The sequence below is a fragment of the Phyllobates terribilis genome, unplaced genomic scaffold, assembly GCF_046119375.1.
Source record: "Phyllobates terribilis strain yellow unplaced genomic scaffold, ASM4611937v1 Scaffold_2__4_contigs__length_985480577, whole genome shotgun sequence".
Classification (NCBI taxonomy): Eukaryota; Metazoa; Chordata; class Amphibia; order Anura; family Dendrobatidae; genus Phyllobates; species Phyllobates terribilis.
In genome coordinates this window covers 362,380,647-362,401,527 of record NW_027362762.1, presented here as the reverse complement: position 1 = coordinate 362,401,527, position 20,881 = coordinate 362,380,647, and the positions used below count along the sequence as shown (strand labels likewise).

Below are 20,881 nucleotides of genomic sequence, written 5' to 3'. Positions count from 1 at the left end.
TATGGGCCTTTTTATTCAGTGTAAATTTTTATGGGCTTTACTAAGGGGGCATGGCTCACAGGGTAATAATACAGAGCAGCCTAAGGACACGCCCCCAGAGAACAGTGTAAGCCACGCCTCCTTTGTAGAGACCAGAAAAATTAGCACTATATAAAAAGGCCCATATCTCTGGAACTGCATGGCAGATTTACACACAACACAAATAGAATACTCAGGGGAGCAGCAGGATTAAAAGAAGACCAAAATCTGGCCACTTTTGTTCAGGTCCTCTTTAATTGCAGACAATTTTACACAAACATGCATGATGCACAATAATTAGTAATGCAACTTTTATTTCAGCACTGTAGGAACAAAATTTTCTCTCTAGCGCCACCTATTGGAGTCCATAACGAGAACTACCTAAGTTAGATTTTATTTTTCGCCTAAAAAGCACGTTTATTTGAACTATTTATAAGGGTCACTATCCTCAACGTGACATGATTTATAGTAAAGTTAAACACAGAGAACAGTATCTGACTTGTTTGGATTGCAATTTGCACAAACCCTTAATTTATACAGCTATATTATTTAGACTGCAGATGTTATCTATGTACTTTTCCATACATAGACCTTAATAAGACCCCACACAATAGAAAAGTGGGTGGTCGAACTGTACAGATATAACAGAGTGAATGATTTGTCCAGCAAGGCCATTTACTGTGCATCTGAACTCGCACTGTGTTATATCCTTAAATATATGGCAAAAGAAGGTAGGGCAAAGACAACCATAGTCATAGGAGACCAGAACTGAAATTCTGCAGTACTGAGTATTTTTAATTATGCTAAAGAGTTAATTAGGATGTTAGGAAATTAATAGAGATAGGTCAAAGTATTCGAGTGGAACTGAATTTTACAAAAAAAATATTCTCCAGAGTTTTAATTTTTTTTTGTCATTTGCTCCGAGTGACTAATTAAAAATAGCAGTCAGTTCTTGCCACTATTTTTCTGAATTGTAGAGGGCGATCAAAAGGTTAAAAAAAACAAAAAATCCTAATATTCATCTCACCGCTCATCTGTCCTGGCACCCAGCAGCCTTCAGTGCCCACTGCCCATTGTCCTGTTACGAGGCACTGTGACCTCTGAGGCCTGGTTGCAGCTAGAAGTCCTGGTCTAGAGTGAAAACACTGACTCATGACTGCAGATAGAAGAGCCCCTGAGGACGCATGGCAGGCACCGGTCACTGGAGGCAGCGGAGATGCCGGGAGAGGTAGTTGTGAGCAGGGGCGGGCTGAGCCGGGGGGGCAGTGAGGCATATGCCCCCCGGGCTGGTCACTAAGCAGCTGATTAAGGCCATTGATGGGCCGGTGCTGTTGTAGTTTTTCAGGCCAGCCACATCACAGTGGAGCAGACAGGCCCACCCTGCACCCCGTCTGCTGAAGTAGAGAGAGCTCGGCTGTATCTTCTTACTGCCGGAGAGGAGCCATCTGTGAGTACGAGCTTCAGCTCTCTGTGCGGTGAGGAGATGGCAGGACGCTGCTCACCTGCTCATAAATCCAGGGCCGGGCCCTGTATAGCGTGGGGCCCCGTATAGCGTGGGGCCCCGTATAGCGTGGGGCCCTATATTGCGTCAGCGGCTTCTCTGCTTATTTCGACCCAGATTTATTGCAGGAGTCTGAACTTTCAGGGTCGCTCTGTCAGTCCCCGGTCATCGGCTCCAGCGCCTCCAGATTCACAGGAAAGTTCAGTCTGCTGCAATAAATTTCTGTCCCTATGCTTCAGTGTGACCAGAGACACTGTACAGAATCCTGCACTGGACTGATCAGCCCTGAGCCTGGATACTGGACATCACATGTTATATAGATGGTCCTGTATATACAGTATATCCTGTGCCAGGTGCAGGATTGATCAATTCAGTGCATACTACAATGTATATCTGTGCACATAGTATATCACTATAGTATAAAGAATAATACAGACATCAGCTGTTATACAGTATACACACTGTCATATATCATATACATGCAACGCTGTATATACTGTATAAGGCTGTGTGCCCACTATGCGTTTTTTAAGCAATTCCGCTGCAGAAACGCTTAAAAAACTTATGGTAGAAGGTCTGCCATGTTCCCCAATGATAATCCGCATGTGCTGTGCACATGCTGCTGAAATTTCCGCTGCGGATTATCATTGCGGAAAAAAACGCAGCACTACCAATTATTTTGCAGAAGCACTGTGTTTTCGCCGCCATTGACTTGCATTGGAACGCATGGATTACACATCACTGCATCTGTACATGCGGAATCCATGCGTTTCAATGTGCGGATGGTACCCGGGTTTGGAGAAGAGGAGACTCTCCTCCGGACCCGGGTACCATAGAACCTGTAAAAAAAGGATAAAATAAAAAATAAATATTATATTTACCTTCTGATGGCCCCCGGTGTGCTTGTCTTGGCTTGCCGGCAGCTCGCGGTGGACTGAAGGACCTGCGCTGACGTCATTTAGTCATGTGACAGGTCACGCGACCGCTGAAGTCAGCAGGTCCTTAAATCTGCCGGCAAGCAGGGACAAGGACACCGGGGGCCATCAGAAGGTAAGTATAGATTTTTTTTTTTTTTTTTTTTTTACCATTCTTTTACGGTCACACTATATACAGTAAATCCATGCCGTTTGCATGGATTTATATAGTGTGACCAAGTTGTCAAGCACTTTCCAAGTGATGCTAAAATCGCTTGGAAAGCGCTTGTCAACCCGCATGCGGAAATGCAAGTGAAGAACGCTTCACTTCCGCTTGTCCCTGACAGGAAAAACGCATGTACAATCCGCATGTACAATCCGCATGCGTTTTTTTCTGCCAGGGGAGATGCAGAAATGCTCAGGAAAAAATCCGGAGCATTTCTGCATCGTGGGCACATAGCCTTACAGTATATCAGATGTCCGTCATATAAGTCAAATATTATCCTGTATGTGCTAGGACTTGTGCACACGTTACAGACTGTCACAGATTTTTCTGCACAAATTTGTCACAAAACCTGAAGGGCAAAGTATCTGCAGCATGTAAATTTTTTCAGTGTTTTTGCTTCAGATTTCACCCATACTAATGAGTGGGGGAAATCTGCAATAAAAACACATGTAAAAAATATCACATCAAAAATGTTCCTACTATATGCAGCATTTTTCCTGCCAAGAGATGCAGAAAGGATGCAGAAATTTCTTCACCAAATAGTTAAAGCACCACTCCAGCATTTTTCTTTATTGCATGGCTGGAGTGGTGCTTTAAATGTAAGTTCCCTGCCTCCTGTCTGATACTCACCTGCCGCCTTCATCAGTTTTCGACGCCGCACCCGTCTGTCTCCTGTGAAAAGTGACCTGCCTGCAGCTCCAGTGTTTCACCACTCAATACAAGTCTATGAGAGCCTCGTTCACTCAGACTTTTATTGAGAGCTTTTGAGCGGAGCTTCGGACTTCCAGCCACTCAGAAGCTGCATTCACAAGACGGCGCCGCTGGACCGGAGCGGTGCTGAAAACTGGGGAAGACGCCGGAGGGTAAGTATATGACCGGGGGCAGGGGGCTTACACTTAAAGCTCCACTCCAGTGCTGAAAACAAACAAACGCTGGAGTGGTGCTTAAACGTGGCACATACCCTTATACTTTGTGTACAGACATGAGATGTTATACAGTATACATGTGGCACCCCAGGGTTCTGGTTGCCACAGTGATAGAAATATCACATCTGAGAACAAGTGGGAGGTTCCCTGGTCAGGAGCCCTTGAACATGCAACACCTCCTGTCCCAGACCAGATAGGGGAGGAATCTGCCCTATATGAACTGGATCTGGGGCGGGGTTAGAGGAGAAAGGAGAGAAAGTGAAGCAGAGAGAGAGCAGAGAGTGAAGTTCCAGACACAGGGGAAGCAACAGCTAGGAGCTCTGTAGGAGTAGGAGCTGAGTGCCAGGGACTGGAAGCAGATATTGCTCGTCCTGGCTGAAGACACTACGACCGGACAACGGAGTCCGAGGCTGTGAGGATCTCTAAGTCCAGCAGCAGAAACCAGACGGCAGGGGATTCCAGGTCCTCTGGCCATAGAAGCCCGGAGGCTCAGTCACGAGCAAGGGACCAGCACCGCCATCGTGGAGCGGAGGCTACCAGAAGGCCCCAAGTCACCAGCCATACGGGTGAGCACTACACGGTATACTCAGGGACGTGGGCTACTTCCACTCGCTTACAGCAAGGTAGCCAGGAAGAGTGCAGACAGACGGGGAGGCCTACAACTCCACCTGGCCAGGGGAACTCCTGTTTGTTCACAGACTGACCAGGCCTCTTATGCTAGCCAGTACTCCCGGGAGGGTCTGCCTTATCATCATCAGTAAAGACCCTGAACTGCACTGCAAAGACTCTGAGTCATTCCTGCTGCGCTCGTGCACCATCACCCCCATCATCCACACTCACTGCCCTGAGGCTATACTCCTCCCGTGGGGAGTTGTCCCATCCTCTGCTGTGCACACACCACCAGCCTCAGCGGTCTGCCTCGCAGCGGCGGTACACCCTGACCGCAATCCACAGGTGGCGTAGTCGGACATTAACCTAAAACATATAAAAGACGGCCACTGATTTGACCCCTCTGAGCCACGGGACCGGGTCGCCGCCACGGAGACTACAACCCCCCAGAGACCCGGCTCCGGGTAACCCACACGCGTGCACACACGGCCCAGGGGGCGAGTCATACACACGGTCAGATATATGAATATACAAACAATAATGTTTATCCTGTATAACATCTGATGTCTGTATAACAGTACCATATGCAAGTAATATATTATCCTGTATGTGCTCTTTCACATGTCCTGATATTTCTGGTACTGGAAAAAACAGTACCGGAGATGTCTGTGTATCCGTGTGAGGCAACCATGTGCCGCATCAGGATCACATGTACCGGCACCTGGGAATCAGTGGTACAGTTACAGCTGCTCCCAAGCACCAGGTGATGAAGGCAGCTTTCATCATTGTCTCCTGCCGGCACTGTGATCAGCGCGAAAAAGGGACAATGTTGAGAGTTGTATTCTGCCCCTGCTGTCTACAAGTGTAAAAATAAGAATGAAATAAAAAACTTGCTGAGGAGCAGAGGAGAATGACTAACTGCAGCGAGCGGGCCCCTGAACTGCGCTGAGCTCAGTGAGTGACAGGATACCACTCAGTGAGCTCAGCGCAGTTCAGGGGCCCGCTCGCTGCAGTGAGTCATTCTCTTCTGCTCCTCAGAGTGTGGGGTCGCCTTAAACCACCAATCACACCGAAGAAAAATTGTCGGTTAGATGGATTACAGTGTGAGACACTGGATTATTTCAACTTCGGACAGGTGAGTATAATGTGTTTTTTATTTTATTCTTATGTTTACATCAGGACACAGCCAGAGCAGAATACTACCCTCAAAATTGTCCCTTGCTTGCGGTAATATCAGCGGCGGAAGGGGACAATGATGAGAGATGCCTTCATCACCCGGCGCTTGGGAAAAGAACTAACTGTACCACTGATTCCCAGGCGCCGGTACGTGTGTAAGTGTCTCCAGTATGTGTCAACACTGTCACCACACGTATCGGACACACTGACGTGTGAATGAGGCCTCATACAGACATCAGATTTTATATAGAAGATACTGTATGTGATAGTGTAATATCTGCTGTCTGTCACCAGTATGTGACTGTATACCAGTCACATAATATCCTATATAACATCTGATGTCTGTAAGCAATGTATATCACACACCAGTCACATATTCTCCTGTATGTAATATACTATGTGCACAGACATTAGATATTATATACAGATAATATGTGATGTCTGTAGTCATACTATAATATATACCAGACATATATCCTGTATACTGTATGTGCAATACTGGTATATACAGCATAATAAGTGATTCATATATAATGTACTTTTACCTGTTTTATGTTGTGGAGTTCAGTTGTGACTTGCTTGAGTGAGTGGCAATATTCCTAGTTAACTCTGTGTTACCCCTATACTTGTATGACCACCATTACTCCTGCCATACGTTTTTCTCAGGGGTATAGCACAGCACAGTGTACCTTGTTTCACTACACCTGTAAAACCGTATCCTCTGCCTAAAGCTAGTGATACATAAGCCTAGGTACCACTGACTACTCCAGTGTATGGCTCTGCAGAGCGCTTCCTCTCAATTCCTTCTGTGTTTTTTCTAATGTGCACTCGTTTGGCTGATGCTTAGACTTTAACGAGGACAACCACCTTAAGGTCTGTGCACACGTTGTTTGTGCTGCGTTTTCCCCACGTTTTTGCTGCAAAAAAGGCAGTATTTTACAGTATCAGCAAAGCCATTGAGATATCTGAAATCTCATGCACGCGCTGCTTATTTCTTAATTGCAGATTTGAAGTAGTTTCATATCTGCCGAATGTCCATTCTTTCAGTGTTTTTCATCCATTCCAATAAGTGGGGAAAAAACTGCATCAAAAACGTGTGCGTTTTATGCAGCGGTTTTCTTGTCAATGGACACGTTTTTGGTGCAGAAATGTCTGCAGCAGATACTTAACGTGTGCATATACCCTTAGGTTATGTGCACACGTTCAGGATTTTCAGCAGAAAATTCTGTTGCAAATCCAGGGAAAACGCTGCATAAAATACACTTGTTTTTGCTTAATTTTTTACTTGCATTTTTGTTGCGGATTTTTCCTTACTCATTAGTATGGGTGAAAAAAGCTGCAAGAATTAACATGCTGTAGATTCGAATTTGATGCAAATCTACTAAGAAAAAAATAAGCGACGTGTGCATACACTTTGCTGGGACAGCAAAACGCTGCATATTTTCAGTGACAAATTTATGCTGAAAAAATGCATCAAACACGCAACATGTGCACATGGCCTTAAACAAAATTTGCACCACATTTTTAATTATATCCAGGTCTACTAAAACGAAAGGATATAACTAGAGATGAGCGGATCGATTTGTGGGACTCTGGTTCAGCATTCAGTTCATTGATACCTGGCTGCTAGACGGGAGGCCTGCGAATCTCTTATCTGACATCACTTGTGGGGCGGCACTGGTCTCTGCTCGCTCATTCTTTACTTACAATGTGAACTGACAGTGCGCTCTGTTTCCGGCTCATCACTTCTGACCAGAGTCGGTGAGAGAGCGCATTGTCACTGTGCACTGAGAAGAACAGTGCACAGTGACAGGAATCTACTGAGCATCCATCTGTCGGCGAGTATTAGGGTTTCTTTTATTTTTTCAAGTTAAATTTATAATGCTTTGGGATCTGGAGAAAATATTCACATTAGCAGAGTATAACTTAGATGCTAATCAAACTTCCCCGTAAAATCTGCGTGATGTGGTGTATTTAAATTATTTCAGATCTGCTCATCTTTAGAAATGTAGAAAAGAATGCTTTAAGGAGCATTTGTGAATGAAGTATATGACGCCCTGATTGATTTACAAGCTATGTGAATAAGAGTATTAGTGAGTACTGTGGGTAGGCATACTTACATAGGTTATCCAGCAGTAACATGCATATGTACATAGGCCAGTACTTGTACTAAATCTAAAGTGACAAGGCTCTGACATATTCCCAGTATGCGGAGAGTAACTCCCCCCTAGGTATATTTGGCCACCATTAGCTACTTGCTTTACTTCTGGACCTCTGCCCAATGAATGTTATGTAAATATTTGGTTTATGACATTTGCTAGATGAAGGAGTATTTCTTAATCAGGAGGTCCAGGTCATATATACAGGATGTCAAAAGGAAAGGAGAAGCCCAGAGAGTAATTTTAGTGGATTTAGGAAATACCATCTTCATATAGAACCTGAAAATAAAATAAGCTACAAACAACTAGAGATTGTCCAATTCAGAACTCCTATTTTCATATACTTTTTTTTTGAGAATTTACACAGAAAGGGGGAAGGGGAAGTCCTCTGTTTACTATTAGGATTACTCTAGTGTAAAAATTACAATATTTTAAGATTTTTTTCATAGAGATAGTAGCAAAGAGGATTATAAACAGCAGAAAACAATATATTTAACATAAAATATTCATTTAAAGGCTATGCACACCTTTGCACTCTTTTTATATTGTTCATTTACTATCAAAGTTCACAATTAAGCAACTACCTAAATAGTCTTAGCCAACATTTTCCTACAGTCTAGCTGTCTGTTTTTCAAATGCTAACACAAATGAAGAAGGAGCAGCTGGAAGCGTGCAAACATAATTTTTCTGCTTAGCCAATAGGTGGCGCTACAGTTCTAGTCCTTTTCCTCTCTGAAGAGACTATTTGCATATCTGGTTAGTCAATAAAGGTATCACTCTTACACTACTTTTGTCATTTTTTGACATAAAAGTGTTTACATTAACAAAAATCCACAAACACATGTTCCTGGATATGACAACTCTCTATGCTTTCCCCTAAATTTTCTTAGTGCTAGAGATAACAGCTGGGAGAGGAAGAGGTTCCATGTGGCAGATCAAAGAGTAAGGGGAGCAATCAAGTCATTAGGCAGGGCGGTTGACGGAGGTTGTAGATAGGGAGGAAACTATGTGAGCCTTCATGAGCTTTAGAAAGGAAATCAATTCAGTAATAACGCTGTGCTGATACATGAGACCTAGTGAAGACAGCAGCACCATATAAACTTATATCTCAAATCCAACATGTATTACTAAGAGAAACAGTGTCCCGCAAGGTGTGGAAACACTAAGTGCAACACGAAGGGAAGAGGGGAAGGGAACCCAGACACTAGGGAAAGGGGGAGTGGAGAACTCCTAGGCTGATCTGATATCACCCTGTCTCCCCTAACGTCCCTATATTGGTTCCTCACCAATCGCGGCAAAGGAACCTAAACCCTGTATTTCCCTAGAGCTTGACCCTGGATAGGGAAGGGGGGATGAGTACTAGTCAGTCCCCACTAACAACTAAAGACCACAAGGGAGACAAACACAGGGGAAATAAATTTAGCTTGAGTCGACTTCAGAGAGATTACACCACATGTCCTCCTAGCACCAGAGAGAAACAGACTGAAGTAGCTCCAAGCCTTCAAAGGGAAATATATGAATATCACCGATGCCTCCCTGTAGCAAACAGAAAGTATTTAAACACCCTGGCCTGGGTGTCAATAGCAGGAGGGAGGTAGCCGCTGGGTCCTAGAGTGATACAGATCTAAGAAGGCGTCTGTAATGACAAACGAAGAGATCTTCTGCAAACAACTGCAGGGACACTGTCTGTCACATCTGACACACCCGTAACAGACAGCTCAAGATGAGAAAAGTCCAAACCTAAGAGCAAACAGAAAACCAGGGTTTATGGTTTAATAATTTAAAGTGGTTGTTTTCTTTCAAGTATTATTCATCTTTCACTGCATTTTGTTTAAAAAAACAAACCCTAACTGTACTCACCTTCCCCTAATCCACTGGTATGGCATTGGTCGTCTTCCTGGTGTCACGTCGACAGTGCGGCAGCGGTTCTGAGCTAGTCATTCCATCTACACTGGAATGTCCTGATCAAAACAGCAGAGCTCACTGATTCGTTATGTAAAGGTGTTAAAGGTGACGTCAGAGCCGCAGCCAATACCACGAGCAGCAGCGGAGACTCACCAGTGGACCTGATGAAGGTGACTACAACGTGGTTTGGTTTTATAAAAAACAAAATGCAGCTAGAGACAAATTATTTGAAAGGGAACAACCACTTTAAGATAACCGTTAATATATGCTAGTATCATTTTTTGAAGTTAAAGGTATCCATGGTCTTTTTAAAGAAAATGCCATTTTTGACACTCTCTTTAAAAATGTTATTTTAAAAAAAAAAAAAAAAAAAAACGCAAATTATGCAAAGAGTAATATGCCGGCCTGTATTATATATCGTTGGCTCCATAAATATTTTCACAGTGCCAGAATTTTCAGAATTTAGTCAGAGAATCACCTTAAAGAAACACTCCTCCCATCAAAGTTTTATCCTCTTAATATATTGCAGTCATTATATTATATGGCACTGTGCACTTACAGTTGCTCATTTTGCCTTTCTATACAGCTAATTCTTATGACTCATGTACAGAAAATTGACTATTTCTACATAGAACTTAGAAGGATCCAGCTAGTCAGTTCTTAAAGGGGTTGTCCACTACTTATTATCCTCTCACCCAATGTATCCCCCCGGGGCCCATAAGTGTCTTTGTAATTACCTTCTGTTGCAGGTTCTGCCTGTGAGCGGCGCTATCACTGGCCGCTTACAGGCATCACGTGACCCCGCGCTGACGTCACGACAAGTCCAGGCAGCAGCCGAGGGTCCCTCTTCTGCATTCCACCGGTGGCTGCTGGGTTGTGGGTGGGGTTACCCTGCACGTCACACCCAGCATCCACCGCGCGCTCTCCCTCTCCCCATTCTTTGGGAAAGTGCGCGGTGGATGCTGGGTGTGATGGGGGGAATCACCCCGACTACAGCCCAGCAGCCACCGCGGGGACCCCAGCGCTGAGTCACGCCTCACTTGTCGTGACGTCAGCGTGGGCTAATGTGATGCCTGTGAGCGGCCACCGATAGCACCGCTCACAGGCAGAACATGCAACAGAAGGTAATTACAAACACACTTATGGGCCCCGGGGGGATACATTGGGGGCATAATGAAAAGTTGTGGCCAACTTCTTTAATCAAGTGATGTCATAGACCTAATGGAAAATGAAGAATTTGCTGGGTAGAAAGGCAAAGTGAGCAATTTTAAGTACACAGTGCAATATAATATGGTGACTGCTGTATATTAAGAGGATAAAAAGGTTGATGGGAGGAGGAGGAGGAGTGCTTCTTTAATGATCTAGTGTAGTCTGGAGTTGATTACAAGTGTTGAATTTGCATATGATAACTGTTAATGGAAACTGTCAGACTGTGGTCCAAAGAGGTGTCACAGTAAGTCAACAAGGCCATCATTAGGATGAAGAGAATAAATACAGCCTATCAGAGAAATGGCGGAAAGTTTAGAAATGTTCAAATACACATCATGATACATTCTTAAAATGAAAAGGGTAAAACGGGACACAAGTTCTGTATCACCAAAAAGAGCAGCTCTGTACATCCTATTCAAGTCCAAACGACATGTCTGCTGCAGAAGTCACATGTCTGTGCCAACTGGAAGAAGAATTGAGGGGACAGGCGGGGAAGTTGTGGCTACTCCGCTCAATAGCATTGTTAGGCTGCGTTCACATGTCCGGTACTCATCCGTTAGAATGGATCAGGCAGCAATCCGTTGACAAAAAAGTTATACAGACTGTTCGGCTAAAAAAAACTGATTCAACAGCATCTGCTTTTTTTAACATTGAAGTCTATGAAAAACAGATTCATTAATTAGCCATCCATTTTTCTTTCATTTGAAAAGGATCCATTTTTTACTTACTGGATCAGTTTCAAATGGAACAAAATGAATGACTATTTAACGGATCCATTTTGCATAGACTTCAATGTTAAGAAAACGGATCCAGCTGAAATCAGATTTTTTAGCGGGACAAAAAAAGTTGTGTCTGCAAGGGATTGCTGCTGGATCCGTTCTAACGGATTATTACTGGACATGTGAACACAGCCTTACATGCCTCATCGTTTAGACATTTGAATAGCAGCTGCTCTGTTATCTAAGGTATCTATTGCTTACACACACGTGCGTGCTGAATATACCACGTAATCATACTACTACAAGACTGAGTACAATCTCCCTGCATTTAGCAATAAGCGCTATCAGTAATTTTTTTTTCATATAATACTTTTCAAACTCTCTTAAATGTGGATCCATAACAGTTTCCAATTACCAACAATAATGGACTCCCAATGGCACAAGATTTATTAGCAATGTTAGACCTGCTGTAGATTGCATTAGTCTTGTGGTTGCGAGATGTGTGTGGTCCTAACAATTCTACAGCTATGAGATCATAGCACCATAATTGTAAAACGGAGCGCTGAATAAAAGATGGCCAGAGCTTTTCTTTCCGTAAAGTCAATAGTAAACTTTAGTCAGAGAGATCGGCCCCCAGTATTCCCGAGGTTGGTTGTTCCTTGATGATTATTTAATTGGTATTGTAAACCATAAGTGCAATGTACACTATGCAGTACAGCTACTTCTAAGCATTAAGAATGTTCTTTGAAAAGTAACACTCTCTTTTACTAGAGCCAAGAGTCATCAATCCTATACTTCCACCTTACCTTACCCTTGTAGCCAGAGTTTGTTCTATTATTTTCTCTTGTAATTGTTCCGGGACATGTTAGACTATGTTTTTATATAATTTATGGGTAATTCTTTTCTGAAAAAAATCTTTAAGGATTACTAATAGCAATTTGTAAATATATTAAAGGGATTGTACTTTGTATTCGAATTAATTTTTAACAATTACATTTTAACATTTAAAGCAGACATAGTGTTTTTATTTTTTTAGTTTTATATTTTAATTTTTGTGTTTTTTTATACACTTTTTTTGGGAGCTGTACTGTTGGACACATATTTTCTTCCAGTATGGACTGTATGGAAAGTGCATTAAAATGTGCATGCCTTATGATAGCTGCAATCGAAGAGTTAAAAGGAATCTGTCACCAGGTTTCTACTACCTTATCTGACAGCAGTATAATGTAGAGAAAGAGACCCTGATTCCAGTGATGTATCACTTAGTTTACTGGGTGTAGCAGTTGTGATACAATCAAGAGTTTTTAGACATAGCATTAAAAAGATGATCCTATCACACCCCTGGTTAGCAGCTTTCTGTGTACATTGTATATTGACAGTAAGCTGCTAATCAGTGCTGGGGGCGTGGTTGGACTAGGTCTCACAAGGGCGCCTAGTCCAGCAGTGACAATCTCCTGCTGATAAAACACCTATTGTATTGAAACAACAGCACACAGCCTAATAAGTGACATATCGCTGAAATCAGTGTCACAGCCCCTGCTTCATATGCTGCCCTCAGATTACATAGCAAAAACTAGCTGACAGATTCTAATAGTAAAAAAAAGAAAGTTTCCAGCAAGAGATAGAGCACAGTCCTTCCACATAAGAGTGACAAGGGAGCTGTGTGCTGGGCCTTATCTGTGCACAGAGAATTACTATCCTTCATTTTCTTGGCCCTTAACAGACTTGTCAACTTTCATTAGGTCCCTGTCCTCTGCAGATAATGAAATGACTCATGACTCTGTTCTGGACTGCAAATCTCCAAATAGTTAAAAGAAAAATATGTTTATAATAAAACCCGATTTAAATAATATGTAATTTCTATTAATACTTTGCCTTTTAAGAACCTTTTATGCTTTATTGAACTTTCTTCACTAAATACATACACAACCAATCAATCAGTATAACCTAATAGACTGCAAATGTCATGTAATATACTCAAAAACTGATAATCTGAAACATTGTGGCTGTCTAGAAATTAATAAAGGTAAGAAAGGAAAAAAGTATGTGTTCACATGGAATAATTTGAGTTATTAAAAAAAAATATCTGGAAAGTACTTGAAAAGGGTTAGGCCAAAGGATGCTGAAAGTTACCACTATACTTTTCACAGAATTGAGATGCGGCGTATGTTGTGCCCGGCATCCCGTGAAAATGGACATTTTTGGAGGAGCATTGTAAGCTGCAGTTTGATGGATGTTGTTAACTCAAACAAAGTTTTTTTATTTGAAAATATTACGTTGTAGTTATTTTCTTTCCTATTTTTTTATTTTTCCAAAAAATGTCGCTTAATTGCATGGGATTATTTAATTTTGATAGAGCACACATGTCCACATGCAAACTAAAGAGTCCTGATACACTGATAACTAGTGATAAGGGGACCAATGGGAGCTCAGGTCCTGGTACCCAACCCGAACTTTAGTCTAAAGTTCTGGTATCAAAACTGTATCCGAACTTGAACCAGAACCTGAACCCCATTGAAAAAAATGGGGACCCGAACTTTTTAGTCAGAAAATATTTTTTTCTTCTCTCTCTGCAACTCAGAACATTGCAACGGACTTCCAGGAGAAGACCATGTTTGGCGTTTAGCACCTGGCACTAACTGTTCAGTATGAACCCCAAACTTTTAAGTTTGGGTTCGCTCATCTCTACTGATAATACAAAACCTTATGCAGTCACAAAATAATTAGCAAAAGTCGCAATTTTTATTTTACATAACTTAAAGAAGACCTTCCATTAGATTTTTTAATTCAAACTTTGTACCTTCTCCCATTACCTCTGCTCTGCTGATTCTGGAACAGTTTTCATTTTCTTCGGTGCCCCTCCATTCCAATGGTATGCCCCCAGAAATAAAGAAGCTAATTTTCCCTTCAACTAACTGGCAAATATTACATAACTTCTCTCTGGGTGCGGACGTGTATTGATTGGCCAGCGTCAGGAGAAAAAGCACACAGCCACAGTTCTGTGGTATATGCCCAGTTGGCTAACGGGAACATCTGAATCTTTATTTCTGGGGTGCGGAATGGAGGGACACCGAGGAAAAATAAAAACTGTTCCAGAATCAGTGGCAATGGAAAGAAGCCCTCCGTTTAAATCTAAAACATTTAATGAAAGGTCCTTTTTAACAAATGATAGCCTATCTGTAGCATCAATATCTCATCGGTGGGAGTCCGACATGCCAAGTGAGTGAAAATAAGCTGCAGTACTTGGCAGCAAGCACTAAGCAATGTACAGGGCATCTGCTTTTACATTGCGTATTTGCAGCCTCTGCTGATATCAACTGATTGGTGGGGGCGCCAGGTGTTGGACACCCACCAATCACATATTGGTGACCTATACTATAGATAGGTCATCAATTGTTAAGTTCTGGACAACATCCACAAAGCTTGAACAGTTTTCCAAAAATCTAATAGGAAACACTGCAATGTCCACATGGTTAAGTTGATAGGGACTTATCCAGAGTCAACACTATAATTGATGTAAAGACCCTCCTATAAATGCTAACAAGAATGTGGAGAATAGATCTACATCTATATATTCTATGGTTAATATCAGAAATATCTTTAGATCACTCTTTTTTGCTTCAGTTTAATGTGAAATTGTCTTTTTCCTGCTCATTAATGTAAAAACGTTAACTTTATTCCACCGTGATTCACTGCTGTTACGCAACAACATATGAAGCATTCCAGCGGGGCGGGTTCTCTTCATAGGCACTGTACATCATTGATTTCTTTCAGGAGATTCTGCTATCTTCAAGAACAACTTATCTGTTGGGAAATGGAAGGATCAGACAGAAATCAAGTAACTTACCCCCCATGCAGTACTGGTCCACTGAAGTCTGCACAACAAGGTCTACTGTCTATGGGCAGCCTTACTGAGAACTGCAGTTATAACAGACCAGTAGCCTTCTAATGTCTAGTTTGCAAAGTAACAATCTGCAAATGATCAGTATAATAAAGGGGCACTGTTAAGGTATCCACATTTTTCTGGCTTTCCAGGAAATTTGGACATTATAACTCTTTCAACAGTTAAAACTTCGCATTCTAGTAAATCTGGTGTTGAGAGATTAGAGCCAGAAAATAGACACATATAGAGTTTACAAGAGGATGAACAAAGGATTTAATATAAATAACACCAGAGCCTTACATTGTCAAAAATGGAAAAAGGTAATTGTACAGTGCAGTGAAGAAGGATCAGATAGGGCGCTGGGATGCAGGGAAAGATAAGTAGGTGAAAGGGTGTATTCCGAAATGGAATGAGGGATGGAAAGAAACGATGGATCACCGAAAAGACAGAACATGAAAAAGAATAGCAGTACACAAGGAAAGGATAGGGAAAGGAAAAAGGGGGAGGCATGTACGATGGATTGGGAGGGAAAGAAGGGAGCATAAACCGGAGGAGGGGAAAACAGGAGAACGGGGAAGCTGGGAAACAATGTATCTGATGGGTTGGAATGGCACAATATATAGTATTAACACGTAGAGAGAATAGGATTGTTCCCTGGTCATCACAACGACTATTAATTTCAGCCTGTCTACAACCACCTCCCACTACCTTGTCATCGAGTAAAGGACTTTAGCACAGCCATTATTATTTGCTCTGCCTCTCGCATATTAAAAATATCTATTATAACTAAATGGAACAGAGCACAGTTTGTGCCCTAGGATGTCATTTTACCCCTGACTTTGTAAAACGACAGTTTACAAATATGAAAGTTATATTTGGGAGGGGGGATCACTTTACAGCAATAATCACTTTGATACATTTTTTACTTACGTTCCAAAGAAAGGAAAAGTGAAAAGGAAAGACTAATACTTCTTCTACAATACTGCTGTTTATTTATTTATTGCAGGGTATTTGCTTATTATGTTTCTGTCTTTGGTTTTGTCTGTTTGGTGGCCAGGTGTGAACATGCACTTACATACTGCATGCACACCAATTTATGTCCCAGTTTTTTTAGGTTTTTCTTAATACCTCTTCTTGTATTCCTTCAATGATACATCAAAAACTGCGCCAAACTGCCCTGTGTGAACCTGGCCTAACCAGATAAACAACTTAATTAAGGAAAAGAAAAGTAAAAATAACCCAGAAATCGTGCAGGAATATAGAATGGTTAAGTACATGAACCTAATATATATGAATGTTTTTTATCAGTGGGTCTGACCGTCACTGGAACTTTCAGGGAGAATTTCCCACAATAAAGAAACAACGTGTCTGTTTTGTTGATCAGAGATACAGAACCCTTTGGGAACCGTGGCGTCCATGATACATTCCTAAAGACTGCAGTAGATTGCGGCAGGGATTTCACTATAGAGTAAAATTATCTGTAATTCCTAAGACATACTGCAGAGGATTTCAATTGAAATGCATGTGCTTTGCAGATCTGTGTGTACAGCAGCCAAGTCCGACCGCCAACCCACCACAGCATGATCCCCTAAAATATCACTACAGAATAAGTATAGAAAAATGGAGAAACAACATCAAAAACAGAAACACGGCAAGCTTTTTCCCTGGTATCGATGAATAACACAAAGATGTCATCATTCCTTAAGTGACAGTGTGCCTATAAACAATTGTGATGTAAATTTCACTTAAAAAAAAGCCATAAAATATCTATTGGTCTTTCTAAAAGTAGCATTATATGAAGGTTGTGTAATTTCTAATAGCTGACCGACAATGTGGTCTTGAGATATTAGATATTAAACATTTGCTTTTCCTAAATGTAGCCTTATACTAAGATTACAGGACTATAGAGATTTTGCTCTTGAAAACAAGTTCTCATTGCTGTATGGGGAGTGAAGAGAGGAACGTTTCTTGCACAGTCCGTACCAGTGAGCACAGTAAACTGTTTACCAGACCGCTCGTCTCCAGTGCATTTAATTATAATACTTGAAAGCAGGGTAAATTACGCCACGCAGTTTAATTACACTGTCTTCCTGAATGCTACACTTATATTCCATCAGTGCCCTTCACATGCACTGGTAAATCTGTGTCGGAGATCTTATACAGTCTCATGGAGAATATAAGACCGTGTTGCCAGCACTATTGATAAGGGGCTGCCTAAAAATCAGCTGCATTACGTTTTCATTACCTTCACTCATGACGTGTTCAAGCTGGAAGGAAAACCTATAAAAAGTTATATTTCCTAAGAAAAGCTCGGAAAAGCACAAGTAATCTGCTGAATCAGCACATCTAATCTATCCGTCTGTCCAGGGCTGGTTGTAGGGAGTGGCAAACAGAGCTAATGACCGGATGGCCATAGACTGGACCTCCAAAACCCACTTGAACTTATTCTTCACTCTCCTAGACCACCAGGGTATATACGATATCCAATGCCTAAAATGAAGGGTATTCCCTCAGTAATAAGCATCATCCTTCATTTACTATTGACCCTTTCCCAGCACTAAATCATGGTGGAAAGTGCCTGAAAGCAGCAAGAAATGTACAGTTAATCCTTTCACTACTTTTGACTAACTGGAATAATGGAATAACAGGATGAGAAAAGCTGCCTAAAACTTGAGAGCAGGGTGAGGAGTCCACTTATTGCTCAGAACCCTATTTTCTGAAAAACCTTTTCTATATCTATTTATCTATATGCAAAAAAGCACACTGTAGGAATATTATAAAAGTGAACAAACGTTTAATTTACCATTAGTGCAAAAAAAAAAAAGCAACGTTTCGGTTCCAAAAAGCCTTCGTCAACTTGACAAAGGCTCTTTGGAGCCAAAATGTTGCTTTTTTGCACAAGTGGTAATTTAAAAGTTTGTTCACTTTTTTGATATTCCTACGGGTTACTGGGCTGTAACCTACGGGCTGGTGCTGCCTCATCTTTTGTTCTATCTATCTACATCTATCCATATCTATCTATCCATATATCTATCCATATATCTATCCATATATCTATGTATCTATCCATATATCTATGTATCTATCCATATATCTATCTCTATCAATCCATATATCTATCTATCCATCCATATCTATCCATATATCTATCCATATCTATCTTATATCTATGTATCTATCCATATATCTATCTCTATCTATCTATATCTATCAATCCATTCATCTATCTATACATATACACCCTGTCACAGCTTTTCTTCCAAATGATAAAGTCCAGCTATAAAAATCCTCTTAACACCCCTCTCTGATTTGATAATATAGGTTTGCTCCCAGTGTATGGCTCCTGCTGTGCTAATAGTTCAGACTTATCTCAGAAAACAGCTCCATTGTGCAATGAAAGCCAGCATATCAAGCAAGAATCAAAAGGTAGAAAAATGATTCTCTTACCCATCAACTAAACATGTTTGCTTCTTTCCACTGAATGGCTGTCACACATAATAAGGGATTTAACTGAAATGGTAAAACCACATACACATGTGAAGTCTTCATTCCCAATATGCCACATGCGAGGAGGAAAAAAGCCCATCTGGAGTCATAAATCCCAGGATACTGTCTTGTTTTCTTTCGGGGAGGCAAGATTCACTACTAGGAAAGTATTAGATCTGCGGCTGACTGCAGCTTCCTCCGTTCAGCCATCCTTATTGGAACCAGAAGATCGAAACTTTTCCTAATGGATTCTTCCTCTATTCCATTAAAATAAACGCTGACCTTTAGAGCACTAAAATGAAGATTTTAAGGAAAAACGGAGGAAATTAGAGAGAATCCCGTACATGGGACTCTGCGCCTCTTAGCCGGACTGGAACTGTACAAACTTTCCTTATTAGGAATAGACTAAAGAATGTTGGAAGGCTCGGGGGTTCTTCCCTTTTATTTTGAGCATTTAATGTTTCTTTTACCTTTAACTAGTTACACCCAGAAATGCGGCTTCATAAATTATCTTCTGAACAAATGATTCCTAGATAAACAATGTGAGAGCAACATGGTGTAGAGCAGAGGGAGTTGTCAGTAACCAAAGAAAAGTCTCAATCTCCAATTGAGATCCCCATATGATCAGGAAAGAAAGAAATCCCTAAACTTAAGGAAGATGTTTGCGGCTCCAAAACTGCCTTGTACTGACAATTGAGGACTAACAGTATCCTGTACTACGAGTGGTTAAAATACGCTAAATTGAGCACTCTAGGATGAGGGTTTCTTCAGGAGAAAAGTTTTCACATAGGTTGTGAGCCCTATTGGGGACATGGACTGATATGAATGGTCACAATCTCTGTCCAGTGCTGGGGGACATGTTAACCGCATCTCAGTAAGGAGAAATACACATTTTTTTGATTCTCAATACAATTCGTAGAATTACCAATTCAAGCAGTGCAAACAGCCTCTTCGGAGAGAAAGAGGGCTGGAACTTTAGCGCCACCTTTTGGAAGCAGCAATCCTAAAAGTCAAAAGTGAGCCTTTAACAAGCCTTGCCACATGACTTAGGATGAGAAGTCAAACCAGAACTCTGCTTACAATACAAGCTGTGCACACCATTAGAAAGATCCTTGGACCCAGTGAGGCTGGTATACTTACTTTGAAACTCCATTTTAGAATGGCTTTAATCCTTTTTGAAAAGTAAAGTTCAATAAAAGACACTACTTACACATTATTAAATAGATCTCTTAAACTTACTTTGAATAATCCAAGCCAGGGTCGTTGTACATTCCTGATATTAAATTGTGCATTTTATGGATGCAGCTAAAGACTGAGAGAACTCATGAGTCAAATTGGATCTAGTCTCCACCCATCCAGCCTGACGGACAGCTGCAGCTTGTACTGAGTAGTGTGAGATTTCAGCAGCAGAGAGAAGTGACACTAATAGCGAGACTAGACACAATTCGACTCGTGAGTTCTCTCAGTCTTTAGCTGCACCCATAAAATTCTCAATATAATATCAGGAATGTAAAGCAATCCTGTCTTGGATTTTCAAAGAAAGTCTAAGAGATCTATTTAATAATGTCTTTATTGGTGACAGGTCCACTCTAAACCCCTCTAGCCCTAATTTTAGTGGTTGCTGTTTGTGCAGAGTGCAGCAGCCAAGATGAATTTGTCATAGGCTGCTGCGCTCTTCAAAGGCAGTGACCAAGATGACAAAACTCACATCATACTGAGCTATAATGATGGCTTCTGCCTATGCGGAGCAGCAGATAATGACAAACTCATCTTGACTGCTGTGCTCTGCATTAGAAATCATTGCTTATATAATCTGATGGACATTTACATTATTAGTGTATTTAGCCATTAAAGAGTCATCTCTCCTATATGCCTGTTTAAGAACTTTCTGAAAACTCTGTGTTCCTCTGTTACACTTCCTGGAATATTATAAATACATTTTTGACTGGGTGTTATCATCATCCTTGTCAAAGTGGTGTTTCCCTACATAATCTGCCACTTTTAGTACTGATTAGACAGTGTAAGACTGTGAAGGCACAGACCTTATAGACAAGTGAAATGGTAGCATCCAGTTGTCAACTTATTAAAACTTTTTCGGGAAGAGTAACACAATTCAGAGTTCAAAAACAAAATGCTCCATATTTTTTTTA

At 41.3% G+C, this 20,881-nt stretch overlaps 1 protein-coding gene across 4 annotated transcripts in view; it reads right to left on the bottom strand.

Moving 5' to 3' along the window:
• ARHGAP6 (Rho GTPase activating protein 6) overlaps positions 1–20,881 on the bottom strand; it is an 807,277-nt gene that overhangs the window by 118,587 nt on the left and 667,809 nt on the right. The window contains exon 1 of one of the 4 annotated variants that reach the window (XM_073664710.1): positions 18,693–19,134. The exons of the other annotated variants lie outside the window; for them this stretch is intronic. The gene's annotated coding sequence lies outside the window, so the exon portion shown is untranslated. Of the gene's footprint in view, positions 1–18,692; positions 19,135–20,881 lie in introns of those variants that run through there. 4 annotated transcript variants of the gene reach the window in all.